Genomic DNA, 5204 nt, shown 5'->3' with positions numbered 1-5204 from the left:
ATTAATGGTATGATGATGAGCGTGAGGAAGCACCAAGAGAAAAGAATGAAGCATACAAAAAGATGCAGGTCAGAAAAACAATACTGCTAGTGGATAACTAGAGAGAAAAAAGGACGTGCAGAAAAGTAGATACTGAAAGAAAAAAAGAGAAGAGAAGCTTTGCTGAAAGGCAGTTGCAGGATACTGAATCACTGAATAATGTTAATGAAAGCAGGAAATTCTACAGACATATCAATAACCTAAGAAAGGGATTAAAAAAAACACAATGTAAACGAAAAATGGTGAACTAATAGCATCATAATAATGAGTGTTACATCACTGGGCAGAGTATTTTAAGGAATTATTGTACTCAGAGAAGCTGAAGCAGAAGAGAAACTAACTGAAAGCCAACAGGTAGAAGGGCAGGAAAATGGGATGCAATTGATGCAAGAGATTCATCTAGCAATTAAAAAGCTGACCAACAATAAGTCACCTGGAAATGACAACCTGCCAGATGAGCTTACTAAGTATGGTGGAGAACATCTAGTCACATTACCAAGTTTTGAAATTAACTACGGACTGAGGTAAGGGGATGCACTCTCTTGTATTCTTTTTAACATACCCTGATTTTAGATATGTTGTTGTTGTTGTGGTCTTCAGTCCTGAGACTGGTTTGATGCAGCTCTCCATGCTACTCTATCCTGTGCAAGCTTCTTCATCTCCCAGCACCTCCTGCAGCCTACATCCTTCTGAATCTGCTTAGTGTATTCATCTCTTGGTCTCCCTCTACGATTTTTACCCTCCACGCTGCCCTCCAATGCTAAATTTGTGATCCCTTGATGCCTCAGAACATGTCCTACCAACCGGTCCCTTCTTCTTGTCAACTTTTGCCACAAACGCCTCTTCTCCCTAGTTCTATTCAACACCTCCTCATTAGTTATGTGATCTACCCATCTAATCTTCAGCATTCTTCTGTAGCACCACATTTCGAAAGCTTCTATTCTCTTCTTGTCTAAACTATTTATCGTCCACGTTTCACTTCCATACATGGCTACACTCCACACAAATACTTTCAGAAACGACTTCCTGACATTTAAATCTATACTCGATGTTAACAAATTTTTCTTCTTCAGAAACGCTTTCCTTGCCATTGCCAGTCTACATTTTATATCCTCTCTACTTCGACTATCGTCAGTTATTTTGCTTGCCAAATAGCAAACTCCTTTACTACTTTAAGTGTAAATTCCCTCAGCATCACCCGACTTAATTTGACTACATTCCATTATCCTCGTTTTGCTTTTGTTGATGTTCATCTTATACCCTCCTTTCAAGACACTGTCCTTTCCGTTCAACTGCTCTTCCAAGTCCTTTGCTGTCTCTGACAGAATTACAATGTCATCGGCAAACCTCAAAGTTTTTATTTCTTCTTCATGGATTTTAATACCTACTCCAAACTTTTCTTTTGTTTCCTTTATTACTTGCTCAATATACAGATTGAATAACATCGGGGATAGGCTACAACCCTGTCTCACTCCCTTCCCAACCACTGCTTCCCTTTCATGCCCCTCGACCCTTATAACTGCCATCTGCTTTCTGTACAAATTGTAAATAGCCTTTTGCTCCCTGTATTTTACCCCTGTCAGCTTCAGAATTTGAAAGAGAGTATTCCAATCAACATTGTCAAAAGCTTTATGTAAGTGTACAAATGCTAGAAACGTAGGTTTGCCTTTCTTTAATCTTTCTTCTAAGATAAGTCGTAGGGTCAGTATTGCCTCACGAGTTCCAACATTTCTACAGAATCCAAACTGATCTTCCCCGACGTCTGCTTCTATCAGGTTTTCCATTCATCTGTAAACAATTCGTGTTAGTATTTTGCAGCTGTGATTTATGAAACTGATAGTTCGGTAATTTTCACATCTGTCAACACCTGCTTTCTTTGGGATTGGAATTATTATATTCTTCTTGAAGTCTGAGGGTATGTCGCATGTCTCATACATCTTGCTCACCAGATGGTAGGGTATTGTCAGGACTGGCTCTCCCAAGGCTGTCAGTAGTTCTAATGGAATGTTGTCTACTCCCGGGGCCTTGTTTCGACTCAGGTCTTTCAGTGCTCTGTCAAACTCTTCACGAAGTATCATATCTCCCATTTCATCTTCATCTACATCCTCTTCCATTTCCATAATACTGTCCTCAAGTACGTCGCCCTTGTATAGACCCTCTATATATTCCTTCCACATTTCTGCTTTCCCTTCTTTGGTTAGAACTGGGTTTCCATCTAAGCTCTTGATATTCACGCACGTGGTTGTCTTTTCTCCAAAGGTCTCTTTAATTTTCCTGTAGGCAGTACCTATTTTACCCCTAGTGAGATAAGCCTCTACGTCCTTACATTTGTCCTCTAGCCATCCCTGCTTAGCCATTTTGCACTTCCTGTCAATCTCATTTTTGAGACATTTGTATTCCTTTTTGCCTGCTTCATTTACTGCATTTTTATATTTTCTCCTTTCATCAATTAAATTCAATATTTGTTCTGTTACCCAAGGGTTTCTACTAGCCCTCGTCTTTTTACCTATTTGATCCTCTGCTGCCTTCACTATTTCATCCCTCAAAGCTACCCATTCTTCTTCTACTGTATTTCTTTCCCCCATTCTTGTCAATTGTTTCCTTATGCTCTCCCTGAAACTCTGTACAACCTCTGGTTCTTTCAGTTTATCCAGGTCCCATCTCCTTAAATTCCCACCTTTTTGCAGTTTCTTCAGTTTTAATCTACAGTTCACAACCAACAGATTGTGGTCAGAGTCCACATCTGCCCCTGGAAATGTCTTACAAATTAAAACCTGGTTCCTAAATCTCTGTCTTACCATTATATAATCTATCTGATACCTTTTAGTATCTCCAGGGTTCTTCCATGTATACAACCTTCTTTCATGATTCTTGAACCAAGTGTTAGCTATGATTAAGTTATGCTCTGCGCAAAATTCTACCAGACGGCTTCCTCCTTCATTTCTTAGCCCCAATCCATATTCACCTACTATGTTTCCTTCTCTCTCTTTTCCTACTGACGAATTCCAGTCACCCATGACTATTAAATTTTCGTCTCCCTTCACTACCTGAATAATTTCTTTTATCTCATCATACATTTCATCAATTTCTTCGTCATCTGCAGAGCTAGGTGGCATATAAACTTGTACTACTGTAGTAGGCGTGGGCTTTGTGTCTATCTTGGCCACAATAATGTGTTCACTATGCTGTATGTAGTAGCTTACCCGCACTCCTATTTTTTTATTCATTATTAAACCTACACCTGCATTACCCCTATTTGCTTTTGTATTTATAACCCTGTATTCACCTGACCAAAAGTCTTGTTCCTCTTGCCACTATATCTAACTTTAACCTATCCATTTCCCCTTTTAAATTTTCTAACCTACCTGCCCGATTAAGGGATCTGACATTCCATGCTCCGATCCGTAGAATGGATTTCTTAGGTTTTTACTACATATGAACACTTTTCACTTTCTCTCGTGTAACGTGGCTGCTAGACCTCGTTTCATGCCAAATCTTAAGGTCCTCGGTCATGTCCAAGGCACCAAAGCCGGCTAATAAGTCAATAACCGATAACTAAAACTTCCTCTTGAGTAGTCCCCGCCCGGAGATCTGGATGGGGGACTACTTTACCTCCGGAATATTTTACCCAAGAGGTCGCCATCATCATTTAATCATACAGTAAAGCTGCATGCCCTCGGGAAAAATTACAGCTGTAGTTTCCCCTTGCTTTCAGCTGTTCACAGTACTAGAACAGCAAGGCCATTTTGGTTAGTGTTACAAGGCCAGATCAGTCAATCATCCAGACTGTTGCCCCTGCAACTACTGAAAAGGCTGCTGCCCCTCTTCAGGAACCACACGTTTGTCTGGCCATTCAACAGATACCCCTCCATTGTGGTTGCACCTACGGTACGGCTATCTGTATTGTTGAGGCACGCAAGCCTCCCCACCAACGGCAAGGTCCATGGTTCATGGGGTTGGATTTTAGATATATGGATGCAGAAAGTCATCCCAGATGATTGAAATATGGGAGTAATATTTGCTACACATAAGAAAGGGAATATCATGGAATGTACAAACTTTACAGAAATTGCATTACTGAAAACTGCATTTAAAATATTCTCCACCCTACTTTCTACCTCTTGCAGAAAAAGCAGTTGGGAGATATCAGGCAGACTTTAGATCTGTCAAATCAACTCTTGAGCAAACATCCACTTGAGGCAGATATTGGACAAAAACCAAAGGAATACAATACAGAAACACATCATACACATGTTGATTTTATAGCAGCATATGACACCATAAAAAGAATGAAACTTATTGAAGCTGTGAATGAACTCAGCTTACCACTACGGTCAATACACTGCGTAGGTTTGACTATGGGAAAAGTAGTATGTAAAGTAAGGATGCACGGAAATTTAACAACAAATTTTGAAATTAACTACGGATTGAAGCAAGGGAATGCACTCTCATGTATTCTTTTTAACATAGCGCTAGATAAGGAAATAAGGAATGTTCAAACAGGCACAACATACAATAGACTGGTGCAGGTTCTGGCCTATGCAGATGATGTGTATATTAATGCAAGACTGGAACTGGCGCTAAAGAAACTTATACAACACTGGTGGCAGCCGCAGTAGAAATGGGACTGGAAGTGAACATCTATAAAACCGCATGCGAATAATATGAACAGAAATAAATGTGTTGTAAATTGACCAGAGCAAATAGAATCTGTTTGTGAATTTGCCTATCTGGGAACATTGGTAACATCACAGAATGATATTAGTATGGAAATAAAGTGGCACATCCACCTAACTAATAAGTGTTATAATGGGCTGGCCCCACAACTTAAGTTCAGAAATCTATCCAGGGGAACAAATTGTCTACTATATAAAGTCCAGTATTAACATATGGCTCAGAAACCTGGACACTGACACAATAGTGTGAAGAGCTAATAGGATGCGTTAAACAAAAGGCGTATAATGAATTCTATGGGGCAACTAATGAAGGTAGTGTGTGGCATAGGCAATATAATTTTGAACTATATAAAGAACTTGAAATCATAAAGATCATTCAAGTAAACCTCCTGAAATGGGTCACCCATACCTCTGGAATGGAACATGCAAAACCAACAAAACCCAGTGGGATAAAGAAGCAGGGGAAGAAGGTGGATGACATCTACAGCT

Source organism: Schistocerca nitens, chromosome 2 (assembly GCF_023898315.1).
Source record: "Schistocerca nitens isolate TAMUIC-IGC-003100 chromosome 2, iqSchNite1.1, whole genome shotgun sequence".
Classification (NCBI taxonomy): Eukaryota; Metazoa; Arthropoda; class Insecta; order Orthoptera; family Acrididae; genus Schistocerca; species Schistocerca nitens.
This window is presented reverse-complemented; position numbering follows the sequence as displayed.